The sequence below is a fragment of the Saccoglossus kowalevskii genome, chromosome 11 (genome assembly GCF_978046115.1).
Source record: "Saccoglossus kowalevskii chromosome 11, keSacKowa6.1, whole genome shotgun sequence".
Classification (NCBI taxonomy): domain Eukaryota; kingdom Metazoa; phylum Hemichordata; class Enteropneusta; family Harrimaniidae; genus Saccoglossus; species Saccoglossus kowalevskii.
In genome coordinates this window covers 27,914,498-27,934,089 of record NC_140651.1, presented here as the reverse complement: position 1 = coordinate 27,934,089, position 19,592 = coordinate 27,914,498, and the positions used below count along the sequence as shown (strand labels likewise).

The window sequence follows — 19,592 nt, the reverse complement described above, 5'->3', positions numbered from 1 at the left end:
AATATAGTAGCTTGCAATGTAAGTAATTTCGTTTTCGTCCGTGCACATTGTCTGTTCAACGCTGTCTAGTATCAGCCAACATGATAGACATAGGAAGCCTATATGTATTCCAATAATAATCAGTGCATCGTGTCGGTACAGTACTCGGCGCATGACGTTATTCGTGAACAATCAATCTTGAATTGGAATGCCCACATATGTCGCCATAATTACCGGATCTCCAGTCAAGTATCATTGAGAGCACGTGACACAAAGGTAAGATTAAAGGTGGAGGCCATATGAATGTTCTTAGTACGATTTCTTTATGACGTCAATGTATAATATCCCAGCATGAAGGTAAACAAACTATTTGTTATTGTCATGATATTATTGTCCTGTAATAATTTACAGTATTTTAATAGATTCAAATCACTGGGAACGAACATGTGGACTTGTGTGAAGCGATACCTTCAGATTCAGCCACAAAGTAAGAGCATGAAATGAAATCTGTAATGTACATGTGGGCAAAATCATTCAGTTGAAATAAATCCCGAATTGGTGATGGTTTTTTAACTGTGATTTTTGTTAATTTGCATGTCCATCATTTATTTGACCATGTCGTGCTTTATCGTATATGCAATACGTTCTTGTAGGCCCTGAATGATATTATGTTTGATAGAAGAGAAACAACAGATGCTGGTGTTCCGTTACATATTTAATATCTGCACTGTACTTTCACAAAGGTCATTTCTGTTAGGCAGGTGATGTTAGATATGTTGAATAGCCTTTTAAGATGTACTTTGGGAATCGTCTCACGGAACAGTTGTAAGCGCTAAAGTCGGCGTATTCGACATGGTTGCCATGCAGCGTATACTACGCTTGTCAAATATTTGTTTACGAGCGACGACTGTGCCGCCATAACACGCGCATATTATACATGTAAATGGCTATATTAAAATAGTGATGAGATAGTATGAGATGTTTCGCTAACCGAATTAAAGAACTACGCAGATATGCACACAGCGTGAGTTACGGATACGTACTATAAATTCAAATCGCATGTCACGGTGTTAGTTAAAGCGGGAGTGTCGTCACCTGCGCAGGCGCGGGAATCGAGTCCCAAGCGATGATAACAACACAAGCTAAGAACGCAAAGGCTGATGGGTAGACGCTTGTTTGTATGACACGCTATGGCCACCTGACGCATGCGTAGGTGACGACCCCCCTCCGCTTTAATTCATAGAACGAATAGTATTATGTACGCGACCAACACGTTTTGGTGTGATTTACGTTAAATCATAATACAATATCACGTAGTCACGTACAATATCGAGCATACATACATTTATCAACTTTATTGTCATGTTTCGAATCGCAAGACAGATATGTCACGACTATTATGATTGGATAAAGAGCAACCGTGAATATAGTAACAGTCGTAGTAGTGGGGGAGTCGTCACCTGCGCATGCGTCAGATTGCCAGAGCGTGTCATTGTTTCCAAAAAGCGTCTACCCATGAGCCTTTGCGTTTTTAGCGTGTGTTGTTATCGTCGCTTGGAACTCAATTCCCTCGCGTGCGCAGGTAACGCCCCTCCCGCTTTAAGGTTGAACGCTACACAAAAGTAAAAATATTGTGTTTATTTTTACGTATTTGATATATTATGTTACAAGGATTAAGAAAATGGATAACAAATACGGTGTCACTGTACTCGGAAAAAAATCCGATGGATTGAAAATAACATGTTTTGTCTTTTTTAGAGCATTTTACCATTTTTTCCTATGGCAAGAATATATCTTAATATCTTAAATTTTTGCTCGGCGTATAGTGAAAATAAGATATATATTGTATTACAATGTTTATTCGATGTGTTGAAGTATTAACAAATATGCAATATTTTTAGTGGGGTTTAACGATGAAATGTGTTTTCATTGTGGTCTATGGAAATTGCTGCAAAAATGACATTTATGCAATGGTATTATTTCTAAAAAAACAAACAAAAACAGATTTACAGTGAACGAAACAACTGCATGTACTATTGGTTAATATTAAAACGATTAATTGTAAACAGATTTTGACACGAAATATTGTCACTGTCATATGCGCTAAAATATGCGCAGAAGTAAAAAAAAAAAAAACTCACGAGTACCATACTATCTTAAATATGATACGCCCGAAGTTCATAATACTGTTAAGTTTTACTTCTGTACATAAGTATTGGTTTGCCGACTACTGCCGATATAAGCGTGATATAATAACGAACAACATTGTTATACCTCATCCATAAATTTCCTACCCAAATATTCTCAAATATTATTGAAAAAATAACGTCTAAAAACATCAATAAATATCAATAAATGTGACGTAGGTTAGTCTTTGATGACGTATATCGCCATGCAGCGTTGATCACATGTTTTACCAAATATAATTGATCCATGCTGATTGACTCGGATGTCTGCATATTTATTCATTTAGACGGATGGAGTAAACTCGCTCTCGTATCTTACTCAATCGATAGATTGTCAGTAACCATAAAGTTGCATATCTTCAGTTCCTTGTCATATTTATAACTGATTAAAGGGCGGCAGTCGTCGCACCGCGTCCTGTTCGATGTGAGACTCATAACGACGTATACAACGCGCGTCACGGTAAAATACAATGTTTATTTACATGAAATTCAAACATGCGCTGCGCGACGACCACTGCGCTTTAAACTGTAGTATTCAAGTTGGTCACGTGACGGAGGCGTAAAAACTCAGGGTAGTGTATCTTCTCTGAATTTTGCAATAGGCTGCGATGCTTGTGAGGTTCACTCAAATATTGCCGTCACCATGGCCCTACAATGAAAGAGAAAGGCAGAAGAAAATGAGATGCTGGCGAACAAATGCGTACTCATATCATTTAATTTTAAAACACGCAAGTGGCTTCTCCGTGTTTGTATTCATAGTGAGACTCGATTACTCGGGAATCGCAATTAGTTTTATTTTTTGATGCCTTCTTTCATTGTAATAAATCGAACAACCATATGAAACATTACGTGTTGTATTAATTGGTTATTCAGTGTTATGTGAATTGCTACTTTTATTGAAATAAAATAACGAGTTTTGTAATACAGCGATTGTGTAAAATGTATCTGTTCGTCTGACACGCATCTCAGCTTCCCTGTGTATACATTAGCAAACTACACATGGTTTACCCAATTAACTTTACGCTTTGGGGATTACGTAACACATCAGAATAGATAAGTTGCGTAATACACATGCGCCACTTTCATCCTTGGGTTTATTGCATAGTATTCAATTTTCGATTGCGATTTGAGGAAAGGTATCAGCAAGCACATCCATTGAATCATACAATGTCATAGAATTCTCATAAACCTAATCTGTAACAATAATTTCTTCTATTTTTTTTTTACAAATTTATACTAATTCTAGGACGCAATTCTGAGAAGAAAGAGATTAACGTTATACAAATAATTTCGGTGAATTGCGCAATTCCGAACAATCACGTAAAATATCCACATAAATAATCACAGCATATTTTAAGAAACTTCTAACACAAATATCGTACGGTTTTTAGCGCACTATATTAAATTAATTATTTGTTGTGTATTTCAGTCGATATACCCATGTGATATCTTATCCAGTGGTGACACGCATTATAAATATTTCCATCGTAATATTCAATTACTGTGTCGTTACACGAGAAGTCTTTTGTGGTTAACCCAAAGAAGTCCTCGGCTTTAATTTGAAATCCATACATTGTTAGGAATGGACCATTATTGCGTAGGGAGTATATGCATCATTTGTTTCACAAGCCATAAGCTATAACACTATACACCAGCATGCCCTGGCATTTTAAATAATTAATGTGGGTTTTGGATCGAATCTTATCCCGAAAGCATAGTAGGCACCAACGAGCTTGAATCCCAGAGGCTATATCGCGTGGAAAATATCACGTGTGCATTCATATTATGACCAAATATGGAAACACACAGAGAAACATCTTTATGTAAGTGCGCTATTAAAAGCAACAAAAAGTGACGCTGTATTGTTGGCATTTCAATGGCGTTCTTCAATTAGCTGGTATCAGCTTAACATGACCGTGTGCCATTGTGCATCAATACAGAGTGCTAAAACGATTCTTGCTTTCCTCGTTCATTCAACCGCCTAGATAACTCGGAAAATATTTTTTTTTCAACAATTGTGTTCTATATTGCAATGCGCGTGTACTTTGAATTAAAATACGTACCCTACGTATCTGATGAACATGTCGCAACATTTGATGACACTTTTGAAATTTACGTTCATGCTCAGCAATTCGGTGTTAATAAAAGTTTTTCCCCTTGTCATACTCACTCATTTTCAATATAAATACGTTATGATCAGTGAATCAAAACGTCTTGTGCCTGGGATGAATGCAGGATGGTGTTATAGTGAGCGCGCTTTAACAATGACGTACATTACTTTATTTTTGCATTCATATCGTACATTTATAGGTAGTTATTCATCGCAGTAATATAGCCTATTTATCGTGTTCGTACATTTGCGTCGCATATTTGAATCACTGTGGTGACGATGTAAATTCACTCTGGAAAAACAAAAACAAGACCACCTGACTGAAGTGTCAGTGGTGGTGCGCCCCGGATACACCCACCTCTATATATCCACTATACCCGCTCAAAACAAAATCCAAATATACGGAAACTTTTATATCTCTTCCAAATACCTTATTTCAACTTTCAACGTGACTGTGTCACATGTTGTTGTCGGTACACAACATCAATTCTTTCCAAAATATGTTATATGTATTCTCCTTTGCAGTTACTAATATTTAACTGTATTACTAAATTTTTTCGATGTATTTTTACGAGCAATTTTAAACCAGAGCCTTCCCGAGAATAAAAAAAACACATATCGCATGCCATATATAGGTATAAAATCATTCCACTTAACGATCCAATTCTACAATATGTTACCAATATGGGACATGTCAACTTAACCTAATGACCGATTAGATGAAATGATGATATTCCCATTGTTAATTAATCTTAACACAAATTGGGCGTATGGCCCTTTCTATTAAAGGGTGACGTATATCTGCCTACATGACACACGACAGACATCCAGACTGTTGCCTGGTGTAATTGACAATAATTATATCAGACGCCAAACGCCGCTATGCGTTATTCTATATTCAATAAATATGCGATCTGCCGAACTCACTACATCTAATCTCCAATTTGGTTTCATTTACAATACGAGCCAGCTAGATATACAGATGCCCCCAGGAAGAATTCGTCTCTTTTTCTTCGAATGGTTCCAGGTTGATTTAACTAATTTCTCGCCATTGGCCCATCCTTACAGACACTATAGAGGGTGACCAAAGCTGGAAAGGTCACCTTGACTATGAATTACTTACCTTTATATGTAGGCAGAACTATATTATGCATTATGTGACGTCAGAGAGAGAGAGAGAGAGAGAGATATGTTGCGTCTGCTTATAGTTGCCACGCCCCTTTGCCGTGGTCGTGTTTCGAAATCCCCATTGTGTTTATATGCCAAATTCATATTTCAAACATAACAGAGTATGTGGTTAACTTGAATACTACTAAAAAGGAAATTCATATTCGTCCCTTATTCGCTCTATGTGATGTTGAAGGTTATCTCGTTCTTAGACGGTATATATACCTGTGTATATGGTTGATTACGCGATATAATATCTAAATAAATAAATATACTCGAATATTTGTCATTATCTTGAAACATGTGAAAATAAATATATCTTTAAGACATATCATTCATTCAGAATTTTACACCAGTTTACTGGTACTAGGAGTAATTATTGTAATACTACTCCAGTAACATTCGTTATAAATAACAAGTGGCGGGTGTTCAGAAGTCAACAGTTTTTTTTAAAAACTATTCTATGCCCTTTTGCGAAAGAAAGCGACGATGGAAAGGTTCCAAAACTGTCAAAATGGTCGTCACTGTATTCATATGCTTGAGCGACCCCCAAGAGCACAACATATAATATCCCTTTTTTGGAAATATTTGGAATATTGGAATTTTGATAACAGTAATCAATAAGCTGCGCTTTTTGCATTTTTTTCGTAATAGCTGAATATTATTTAGATTAAAGATATGAAAAATGTCAAAATCGCAGTTCATGGCCCTTTAACAAATGCATGTAAATGTGTTTCTAAAGTGTAGTCGCACAAGACAAATTTGATGAGCGTCTACCAACACTATTTGCGCGCACGCACACTTGAAATGCATGTTCATAGTATAAACAAATGCACATATACCATTTGAACATTGAATACGGGATTTGATTTAATTTGTATTTATTGGATTAGTGATGCACAGCATGACAGCCGTACACGAACGAACAAATACACCGTACCCATAGGCCGCGCCCTCTAGCGACGAAGCGCTTCAGTGACGTAAATGGCTGTGAGAGCACCGCGAAAAACCCTTAATATTGTTGTGATACGGTCGTCTGCCTAAAACAAATTTGTTTTTAAAGACTTATGTATTCTAAATGGTGAAAATATAGCATTGTCTATTCTATTTGAAGGTCATTGCTTACACCTATCTACCGTGACGTCATTTTTACGTCACAGGAGCGCTTTCTTTCTAGATGATGCGACTTATTGAAATGGTGTATAATATCAACAGTTTACGTGAGTAGAAGAAAGTTCTAATGTTTATGCTTTAGATATAATTGTGTTTCATTGGATCGAGAGGTACTTTAACGAACTCATTGCCGTGTACTGATTGTTCGACTAACAATTCGTTCTTATGATTGTCGCACTCTGCCAGCCGGAACATCACTGGGACAAGTTATTCAGACAATTATGTACACTGACTGACTTCTCATTTTTGCCGGCTATTGTTCTGCATAATTCTTGATGTGATGTGCCCGATCGCTTTAATTTCCATGTCGGATTAATTACGTCGCATTTTATTACTCTGTCGCATTTTTTTTACATGTGAATGATTGAACATCGCAGACTAAAATAGTTTACAATGGCTGTTGCCATGGCAAATTACCTGCCCAATTCTTTAAATTCCGGCGATACTAAATATTTGTTACATGGAGATGTGTACATTGCTCCCCCGTAAAAACAATTACTGTGGCTCGTCTTTATGTTGTACATCATATCTATATTGTTAATGGTTGCTCTGTGTTGTGACGTAACATGAAGTTTTTTTTTTACTACTACTACTAAAATACTACGAAAACTACGAAATGGTACATTTGCAAACCAAAACATACCTGGCGATATACAGTATATCCCATAATTTCTATATGAATATATCATATTAATGACAAATTCGTCCACAGAAAATTCAATCATGGATAGTTAGTAAGACATTGGTAACGTTCAGTCCTGATTTCCAAACGTTACGGCGTTTATAACGTTAACATGGAAGCAAACTACGTCACAAATAAACGTGTTTTTCCCAGGATGAACACAGTTACATTCTATTAGACTTTGCGTAAAATTGTATCAGTGGCTAACATATGAAACGTGACGTTTCTTTCAGACACAACAGTGGTTGAAACGTCCGGCTTCCGCTGATTTGTTCTGATGCGGTACCATAAACAACCACCGTGGCCGGCCAGAACGCTTATATATATTCTGATACTGCCGTCCATGGTAAAAAGAACCCTAGCCGTGAGTGCGTGATCCAGGGTCCAATTTTGACGAAAGTGGTAGCGTTGTGCAGTCATTACGTTATGACAAGTCTTCAATTATCATAGGTGCGGGTACTTTATATATCAAATATAATTTTCTAAAAAGGTTATGAATGCATTGTTATACTAATTGATCAATTACAGATATGTCGTTCTAATAGCCCGTTTTCTAGATAGCCCGCTTTTCTCTCCATATAGGCAATTACAGTAGCTTTATAAAGTCTGCAATATTGTGAACGAGGCTGGACATCTACGTGACTATCGAGGGACAATGAAAAACACTTTGTTCAAGTCAATGTTAAAGCGGGATGGTCGTCACCTGCGCACGCTATGACCATCTGACGCATGCGCAGGTGACGACTTTCCCGCTTTAAGCCACGTGTGTACAGGTACAATCAGAAAAAACAATTCACAGAAATATTGAGAAATTATACGCTACTCTTCTCCCATGGTGCATCTCACTCATTACTGCACAAATTCCCGACTTTTTAATATTTTTGTTTGACAATGTATGTAGATGACCTAATTTTAATGTAATTTACTGTAGACTCAACAATATTAGACTCAACAATATTAGTTTGGCAGTACAAACACACTACAGTATGCGTGAGATGGAAAATTAAAACTCTAATACACATGTACAGTCACGCTGGGGTTGTGTGTGTACAACTATCTGATGCCGTCTTTCCTGTAAATGTCTCCCTGTGACGTCACAGTACACAGTGTCGAATGCAACTAGTAAACAAATACGACATTTGGCAAATTAGACGACGCGGACATCCAACAAATTGTACGAGTACAACGCAGTAAATATGGATACGGAGAATACGTTTGATTACTCTGAGAACTGAATACGAGCGTTGACTGGATCCAGTCCACTTGCTGTAATTATGATTTATAACCATGAATAAAATCCGTTTGGCGAACTCATTAATTAATTGTTACCATGTGATTAATGACGAAGGTTGTTTGAACTACAACTACTAAAAACGAAATATTAACAATAACTTTCGAGGAAGATCCCTTTTTGACAATTGGCACTGCACATCGGTTGTGGCTAATATTGAGCGCCATGCATTCATAAATACGATGAAGTACGCCGGAACACGACAATTACTGAAACATGCCGTCTACTGGAATAATCCCCGCTTTACGTGTTTTGTTCACTGTAGATTTGTTTAATAATTTAGTTTGCTGCATGATTTATCTCCAGATACTGTGAACATTCACGGTGCGGTCACGAAGGTTAGTCAGGTTCTATAAACATGAACTACCGGCACTAAGTCACTTATATAAGTCAATATATCTAAATATTTTACCATCTCTTTTTCATAACAGTGACGCCAATCACGAGTATCATACACTATTTTTCCAACTATAGTTTCCAGTGCGTATGATATTTGTCTGACTACGTTACAACATGTGTAGCTTCGTTCAAAAGCTGGTTTATGGCGCACACGGTCTCCGTCTCGTGCATATAGAGAATCAAAATATGCTACGTTTTGGGACTTTCAAACATTTAGTCATCCATTTTAGCGAAAGAAAAATATTTGGAGGATGATTTTAATATTGATTAGCTTATTCCTTGACTAACTACATCGTCCGAATCGTACGATTTCTCGAGCTCGATTTAAACACAATCCCAAAGAATCCGCGCGTAATTAAACGGAAAGGTTTTTGACCTAGGTAAAATAGATGAATCTGATTGGACGTTCCCGTAAAACATGCGCCCAATCAAAGTTGATCGCATCATTCAGCAATGGACATATCAGTGAAACGTTTACCTATACGTGTTTACAAAATTAATATTAGTTTTATTTTACGATAACACACGTCATAATCAAAAATAATTAAAAATGCTCAGAAATTATTAAAATTTTCTCTTTTTAGAGAGTGATGATGCTAAAGAATTGTTGATGTACAGTGTAAATATGAGAAAATAGTGTATTCTGGGAATGAATGTCATGTGACTTCCTGGCGGAGTAATTTGTGTCTTCAATTCAGAATGTAATTAGGATCTCTTCTTTATCTATTCACGTTATCAAGTGTTGTATGCTACGTTAGTGTCGTGAGAAAATAGCTACAAACGCGGGAATCTTACAAAGTATTATGATTTTGTTTTATCCGAATATATTTTCACCACTTGTTATACGCCACAGCGAGCAGCCTTAAATGCATTAAAGTACTCTGTGATATTTATAAGTACTATTTCTGAAATAATGTTTTAAAAAAAAACAATGATCAATGATCTGTTTTCCGTGTAATCCGCTCGCCTTCGTATGTACCATGGCGAGTCATTGGTGTAAACACTGTGTTCAGTGTATATGCGTAGAAGTCTTGTTAAGATGACAACCGTGAAATAAAGCCAATGACACCGAATGTTTGAAATGAAAACATGATAAAGAAAACAAGTCATGTTTAGTCAACTCTCAGAGTGGCAAAAAGCTGACGCGAATTCATGTTCGTCATTTTATAAATCCACACTTTGCGATAACACTGATTATATTGCACAGTTCATTACTAGCTTTCATTAGCTTCTGGAATTTGTTCACATATCGGAAGATCACGACGTCCCTCTTTCCTGTACATGCATCTTCCACAAGTGTAGCGCAGTGCCCGCATAGTATGTTTGAATTTTAAAATGGTTGCCAATTGTGATTCCTCGTTTTTAAAAAAAACAGAAGCCATTTTAAATCTCGTGGAAACTTATCGCTTCAATCGTCACTCGTCGACGCCAGTGTTCCACCGAGGTCACGTTGTTGAAAATTGGGGTTGTGTCTCCCATTTAATATGTATTTATACATTCAGTTATAAAATAGGTTAGATTGGTGACGAAGTTTGAAAAACAAATAAATAAATATGTCATGTTAAAATAACACTCAATCTGATTATAGACTTGTTGACTCATTCTGATTATAGTCTTGTTGGTTCGAGGCGAAACTATTGGCTGTCCCGTCACGGTCTCGCATGGAAATTAAACTGTGGTGCTCCCGAGAAGTTTATGTTAAATGACGCATGACATTTTGACAAATTTATAAATTATAAAACGCATGTCAAATGATGATGTCTCACTAATGATCAAAAGTTTTCTTTAGGTTAGGCATTCCCTTGAGCTCTCAGGTCTACTTGTATCACTTGATACTTCAAACGAAATTATGACGTCATCCTGCACGTGACGGGAGTCACAGTAATAAACGTTATAAATATCCAGTACAATATTGACAAGCAATGGACCTTAAAGCGCGGTGGTCGTCGCGATGCGCATGTGCGACATTTGTGTTGATAAACATTGATTTTCCTACAATCCAATGCGCTCTTCAAATGAAAATCACAAGTATGAGGTTTGACCTGGGCGCCACTTGAACTGATTACCGCCGGTGACTCCTTCGATACCTACAATTACCTACTTAAAGCTGGGAAAAGCCTCAGTTTGTACTCGTTGGTCTGCGCAACAGTCAAAGTCGCCATTTTTGTTTATATGAGACCCATATATCTCGCGCATGCGTGGCGCGACGACTGCCGCCCTTTAAACGATTACTCAACTCCGAATTCCACGTGATTTAGTACGTCGTTTAGTACCTAATCGACAGTAACGGGAAAACGCCACGCATTTGGTACTTTAGTTGAATATGTATTTGTGATTACACGCGATCATTTTACCATAGAAAATCACATTGATGAAAATTGGGACAATGAGTTTAAGGTCCAAATATATAAGGAAATACTTTTATCAAAAATGGTGACGAAATTTTCTCGTTCAACTTTAATAGCAACGATTTCGTAAAATGTCAAAATAATTTATTTGCCATACTTCTAATTTCAGAGACTGAAGAGTGGATTGGTCGCTGGACACTGGGCAATTTAACTGACTCGACTGAGGTTGTTACGCTATGCATTGACTAGAAGATGTCGTTTAGATGGTGTATATGACGCGATCTCAAATATATTAATTGAGTTTGTCGAAAAACTGATAGGATTTATATTTTTATTTGCACACTTTAAAGTTAACAAAATAAAAAAAATCACGAAATAGAAGTTAATGACGGGCAAGCTGTTTCTGTAATTTTCTGTATTCAAGCTGTGTGATGACTGCTTTAAAGAAACGGAATTTGCGACTTTGTATGGTAAATCGCAGGCAAACACACAAGTTGTGTCCAATAACAGAGATTATTTTTATTATACAATAGCATTTATTCCTAAGTTTTTTCTCAAATAGTATGGCATGCTGTCCCTTCATTGCGTCCACTATCCCAAATACCATAGTTACACACGTAGATCAGATGAACAGTCGGCGAGTTTAGGGACAAAGTCTCGTGATCTCAACGAGATCTCGCGGCAACTAAAAGATTTAGTTTGGAAGCATGAAGTCTAAACTGTAAAATGTGCCGATCTCAGCAATACAATCGAATGTTAGAGGGCAGCTGTGATCGATCCATGTAATTGTCAACTGGGCGACGGAAATATCCACTCTTGAAGTACCTAAGAGTCGATTACTCCCCCTCACTTGCGTCCAAATTAACCACTTAGTATCCAGACAATAAGGCGAGTATCAGCATACCCGGCTACAGCATTGCTTCCAATATTCTAATGTTTCGGGAAACCGGCATCCTACACACTATATTTAAAAACGTAGCTGTGTAATATTAAATTCTACGAACGAAAAAATCGTCACGGGCTTATACAATTCATTATACATGACGCCAAACTTCGTTACACGCAAACAACTACCCACACGCACAATCTCATTATGACTGCGCGAACTCCTTCCATTGTAGCGCCAGAATTGAAACCACTCATCGTCGTAAAGTACCTCGAAAGAAAATCCATAAAACTCAAACGCCAGAGATTTCTTTTTTCTGGGAAGGTATTAAGTTTCCCGTGTGAGTCACGACTTGCGTTGTCAAGGCAGATTGTACTCCATCGAGTGTATCAAATAATTATAACCCTTTTATTCAGTTTCCGGTCATTAATGAGAGCCCAAGCTTCGGGTGTTGTTTTCTTATAACATATTATAATAGAATTGGATTGAATTCCGTAAGTTACAATTAGCGTTTCGAACAGACAATTAGTAATAAAAATAAGTGCAGTCAACTACCCTAATGGGAATGCTAAATACTAGAAAACATCGCAGTTATTTGTTTTCTAAAGTTCGCATTGAAAACACTACTGTCGATAAATCGACCTGCGTTGTATTTGTGCATGTGTTTTTTTGAAAATAAATCATTGATTCTTTTCTGTTTTAGTAGGTAACTCAATACGTCATGTTTGTGAGTTGGGAACGACGTCACGTGACGGATTAACTTTAAATTTGAGCACGCATAATTTTGCTGATGAATGGCGAGGTGGGCAGATTGAACTGTTTCTGTTAAAGACACATGTAGATATATTAACAAGCAATATGCATTATAATTACTTAAATTTAATAGTAAAACAAAACTTAAATTATTCTTCGCAAAGTTGAGAAGGTCAATAATATCGAAACATCATCGGTAGGTACATCAATAATGAGTCACTGTCGCGCCCATCGGCGATCGCGTCCATGGCAAGCTACGACAAGGCGATATAAAAAGCAGGCGGGGTTTTAACTGGTTACAATTATCAATTGCATATTATTCCATGTTCATCAGCTGAACAGCTGATCTGAATTGTCTCTCAAGTTTCTATAGCAACGCCGGTGTCGATGGGCCACTCTTCCAGGGTACGTTAGTACTCGGGTTACAGCCGTCGAATTTAGATATTATGCAAATACGCCACTTATCATCCGGGCGTTTTCACTGCTTGGCAACCATCACCGGTAACAAGAAAAGCCGAAAACTCTCTAGAAACGGTAATTTGAGCTCGTTTTGAGACTCTCCTAAACAGTGTAACAATACTACTTCTACATGTACAACATAGATAAATTTGGTTGCTCCGGATTTCCTGTAAGTTGAGTTTGTGCTGTTTTCTTGACTTCAGATGTTGGCCGAAGGCTTGTGACAAACCCTAATGGCGAATATGCCCAACTTATGAAGCAAATATATATTTACAGCGCACAGTTACTATTTATATAATCTTTTTGTTATAAAACTCCGTTGCCCCGATTTGTATATATATTGACTAAATAATAATTGAAACTAAAATGAGAGGTTTATCTTGACCAATGGAATAACATTGGGACATTTTGACCTGAGGCCATTAATGCGATTGACCCATGGCATGTTAGCCTTTAAAAATATCCGCACAGGCGTAAAGTCTAGCTCGTTGTTTGGAAACTGCCAATCTCTGGAATTGTGATTTTATGTTTTATGTATGATATTTGTGTTGATAAATATTGATTTTCCCACAATTCAATGGACTCTTCTAATCACAAGTATGAGTTTTACCTGGGCGTGACTTGCACTAATCACCTAAAAAAAAACAATTAAAGCTTGGTAACGTCTGAGTTTGTACTGCGCAACAGTCAAAGTCGCCATCTTTGTTTATTTAATACCCATCTTTATATAATACCTATCTTTATAATATAATACCCATATATGTCAGTAGGGTAAAACTAACCTGTCTCACGACGGTCTAAACCCAGCTCACCCATATATGTCGCGCATGCGTGGCGCGACGACTGCCGCCCTTTAAACAATTACTCAACCCCGAATTCCACGTGATTTAGTACGTCGTTTAGTACCTAATCGACAGTAATGGGAACACGCCACGCATTTGGTACTTTAGTTGAATACAGCCTGTCTGTCTGTCTGTCATATGATTAATGTTACAGAGTAATTAAAACAACCACATAGAACACATACAGACATACAGACTAATACCATCTCATCACATATTTGCGGAAAATGTAGGAGAAAGGGAATATGTTCGTCTCTTGAACGGAGAAGCCGCATTAGCTCTATTATCAACAACTTTCGAAGTCACATAGAGTTCGTATGCATTAATAAAAATTACAAGGTTGAATGAGGATGGTAGATTCTAATAAAATATATAGACGTGACACATGTGTTCTGTAATACGCTAAAAGCCACGTTTTATTGACAATTATCAACAGATGATACTATGCTGTCGGCTACATTTGGATTTTAGAGTTCATAGCTGCATGGAGTACTTCATGACTTTTATTTCGCCCAAATATAGAATATGATTTACTTATTTTCTTTGTTGAATTATATGTATTTCCGCATACACCCTTATATTTATAATAATTGATCAATTGAACTATAGGGTGAATGGTTTTTCAGATATGAAATTCTATCTGAACTGTCAAACGAGCCAAATAACTCAACACCTCATAACATAATCGGTTAATAATAGTCTTCAGGGGCAGTTATTTCATTAATTTAATGGCCAATTAGTCTGTTAGATGACAGCAACAAATATTGTTCTTATACAAACACGATTCCCATGGAAGCAGAATTGAGGGTAAATGCATTGAGGGCGAGTACGGGCTTACGACTCTGTGCGGTCTAACACTATGCTACACGTGTTAAGTTTGTACTCGATCATGAGAGTAATTTCATCTACTGTGCATGCACCAACGACATGATATCAAATATATATGCGAGATTAATATGGACTATAACAACCTCAACTGACATTAAGGATCAATCATTTAAAATCATGGGGGGGGGGCTGGATTAGTGTGGCCAGCACATTTTTTAGCGCAGTGTTTTATCTGTATATATTTGTTTTCATTGAGTGTAACTATTGTCCCTGTAACACCTTGAACAATGCCGTTGTTCTCTCAGTATCACACTTGCAAATTGTTTTTCAACAAATCTTTCAACCACCCCCGTAATTTCGAATGGTTGGCCCCTGACAAATTATTGTATCGTTATAGAATTTCATATTATAATTAGCACGGATGCCAAACGCGTTTCAGAGATATTTGGGAATCCAGAAATGTTTAGTTTTTTGTTATTGTATATTTTTCACTTTGAATAATGACGAAACTTGAAGCGTGCTTCACTAACAGCGAACGTCACGTGGTTCAATAATTGTTATATTTCCAACGAAACCGTGCTCGCTTCTAAAGTTCACTCCTATATGTGCAGCGGCCATCCGTTCATACATGCTTCTTTGCAGTTGAGGGAAGAAGATATCATCGCAATCTGTCACGTACCATCTGCGTGCAATACGATCTATTATTACTCATAACATTTCGCGGCAACGAATGTTAACCAATCTCCTCTTTGAATGTTGACAATGAATTCTGTATTATCCGTATTTTCAGAAACATATTCCTCCTTTCAAAATACCCATTGATTAGCTTAGTCACGAGTCCGTGCAACTTGAAGGTTGACGATTAACACATGGTGAAGTCATATTAGGCGGGAAACATTACATCGCAGACGACACACGTACCGGTCACATCAAGTAATTTCTGGTTAGTAATAGTTAAACTGAAATCGAGGCGCATGCAAATTTGATCGATGATTCGAATAAATGTCACGTGTTGATAACGCATAGATTATCGCGTTCTCATCGCCAGTAATACTGTTCGCAGAGGCAATTATTCTTTCAAATCGTGTTTTTCATTCTTCCGTGCAGCGTGGTAATTGAGACGTTCCATTTAACGTCATTAATCAAAATGAACTATTGTCAATTACGACAGCAATATGAAAACGAGGCCCGGGAATACATTTCCAATTAGTTTCTTGGTATTGCCCATAATACACCACACTCGAACGTCTCAAAACCTGTCCGATTTGCAAATATTTTTTTTACAAAATATCACGAAAAACGAGTATTTGTGTTGTTTATAACTAATAAAGAAAATGAATAAATCACACTTGTGTGTGTTGGAGGGGGGGGGGGTCTGATTTTTTTGGAGAAACTATCTGTCCAAAGACTGAAAAGCTACGACTATGAAATACTGAAAGATACAAAATATTCAGCGCGAAGTGTTGTAAGAATGGCATTTACGATGCATATAGTTTCTACTACTCCAACGTAATACCGTGACAGATGAGTTGGCATATATATTTAATCTTCTTGCGTACATGCATCTACGGCATAGATGGACGTCAGAGTCGATAAAGTATTGAGAAGACAAACGACATTCAGCGGATCGAACGGGTAATGAATCGCTGCCGTCTTTCGCTGAACATCTATGCATCAGTTTGCGCTACTCAATTCTGATTGGCTGTCGACCAATGACATTCGGCAAGGTCGAGAGCGTCTCAAAGTCATACACATACATTGTGGGAGAATTCAAGAGGAGGCAGTAACCATGGCAACTATAGGAAGAGACATAATTAGACAGGCACTCGAGTAGTACATTTGGAGTGCTTGTTACGATTATACGGTGATTTGTCGCTAACAGTTGGCTACCTCGTTAAGATGTCGCATTAATATCTTCGTTCGAACGACATACTTATTCAACGCATTGACGAATTATTATAGCTGCTTTGTGGTATTTCTCGTTGATGTTTAATCTGGCGGCAGTTTCTAAAGATAATGGATATGGATTCGCAAAGGTTAAATTATATCTGATGACGTAGTGTCACGTGACTTCTGTCATACAGACTGTTTAGTACGTTCACCACTCTTACTAAATAAACCACGGCTTCATGTACCGCCAAACCTTATTGAAGATTTCTGTGTTGATGTCACATACAACTGCACGATTACGATCGCCAGAGGGCGATAGTCCATAAATATGTTACACCGATAATTAGCAATTTGGCAAGGCAATTCGGGTCCAGGTCGTTCAGGTCACTGGTAGCGTTGTGTTTATACATGTACTACAATTAGTAGGGTTTTTACGTCTAATATGTGCACGATTAAAAAACCCAATCTCCGCCGACAAAAAACAACTTTGGTCGAGTCTCATTGACGAATACAACGTTTTGGGGTGGATGGTGGTGTCTGCAGGTGCGACAGTTCTCAACTTGTTCTGGTTGAACACAGCATATATAATATACCACCCTGGGTAACGTAGAAGTGGCGAATCAAGGGGGGTGTTCTTGGGGTCCGCCTCCCCCGTTGAAAAATGTATTCAATTTGTTTTTGTATAATATAAAAAAATCATTAACTTAGTGAGAGGATTTTAATGTTTGGACCCCCATAAAAAAATCCTGTATCCGCCCCTGCGTCACCACTTGTACTTGTCTTAATGTTTTCACATCAAAACTGTGAGGATAGACCACATTAGCATTGCGCATCTCCGGAACTGTCACAAGAAACACGAATTCCTACGGTTAGGCATCTGTGTCATTTATCGGGTATGCCATAACCGACTATATTCCAAATTAGTGCTGAAAATATTACTCATATGCATATTCTTTATACATAGACATACATATTTCATATGAAACCCATTCCAAACTTTTTTTTATTAAAAGCAGCCAACTGGGGCATTTTTTCTTTATTCATCTTGTTTGCAGGATAATTTTTATCACCGTGACGTCATTGATATGTCAAATAAATATAGATATATTATTTAAATTACGAGTAATAATATGGGTTACACGTCACACCATAAGTGAATGTGCAGTACATTTGTATTTTTTATTTGCAGGCTGCCTTGTGTGAATTGACACACAGCCCATAAGATGTACTCTTTACAACAACCTCATTTATACCAATCCGTGCTAAGTTGATATTGAAATGCATTCATAAAGAGGCTGTCATCAGAAATATGAATTTACACACGCCGAATTTACAAATGAATTTTTAGAATTTTACCGTAAACATCATCCCATGAAAACTCACTTTAGGGATAAAAACAATTCGCGTGGTTCTCTCTCTTCAAAGAGCTTGCGGCTGTAATCTGTGTTTAATATCAACGACAAACCACGGTATGACACGTTGTAACATTAGTGCTAGTAAAAAATCTAACCGGTCCTCAGTTATAGACATGTCATGTAGGCCTAAAACAGAGTATCCCGTAGGGGAGCACGTCGTGTATCGAATTATTTACAGCTATCTACAGTTGGTGCATATTTACGGCGATATTTGCTTGTCTCGAACAAATCATCATCGATTGCGCGTTGACGTCACGCTGAACCCTTTAATGGCCAAGAGATATAGAGTATTAAAAATGAGTAAGGTTTCATTTTCAATCGTAGTGATCGCCGACTGAATTGACTTACAGGTTTCTTTCGGTGAATCAGCTAACGAGTGGGTCTCGTAATTCGACTGTCGCCGTTTACAAATACCGGACTGGAAAGACGACGGCCATTTTCTAACCCGTATTGGGCGTTCCACTATACGCCACCCCAATAACGCATAGCTATGGCGCTAGTAATGTACCATTTACTCATTTAGGTTAATTCAAATTTCACATACACTATAGGAAGTTATAAGCGTCTCGAAAAATAAAACATTCATTGGTCAATTTAAATACTGCGCGTGTCACCAGTTTGATTATCATGTATTACATAACTTTCTCACCCAATTACAATTATTTTCAAAATTAACATTCCATTGTATTGTCTTTTTTTGAGCGTTTTTTTCCGGACGCGAGAAATAGCATTTGTATCACACCTCATTGGTTTCAATACAGTGACGAATTTAAATCACATGGTGTGTATCTTTTAATATGACAAACTAATAGGCGTGAAGGAAAATAAATTCTACCTCTAAACATAGTTAGTTGCTTTATAGTTACGGATTCGTAATACTTGGTGGCTTCTGAGCTGACACCTAGAAGACCAAAATATGAGTATCAGCACATGTAATGTACTTCATACGACCACATGTCAATATAATAAACATACTGAATAGAACCTCTACCCGATTCAACTAGGTAGTGCTTCAACATCCAACCAACGGAATTTCAACTCTATTGCCATGGTGACGTAATATTACTCGGTGGCCGAATTCCGAATTATCAACGGGGTGATGACGATGACGGGATATCAGAAGATTGACAATGTTTACATTGAAGACATTTTTATTCAGTCAAATAAATCAATGGGTAACCACT

At 37.4% G+C, this 19,592-nt stretch overlaps 1 long non-coding RNA gene across 1 annotated transcript; it reads left to right on the top strand.

The window, feature by feature from the left end:
- Positions 1–246: 246 nt before the first annotated feature.
- On the top strand, positions 247–11,721 carry LOC144344466 (uncharacterized). The gene is made up of 3 exons (XR_013419180.2): positions 247–336; positions 7,531–7,747; positions 11,505–11,721. It is a non-coding gene; the product is annotated as an uncharacterized LOC144344466 (long non-coding RNA).
- Positions 11,722–19,592: the final 7,871 nt, after the last annotated feature.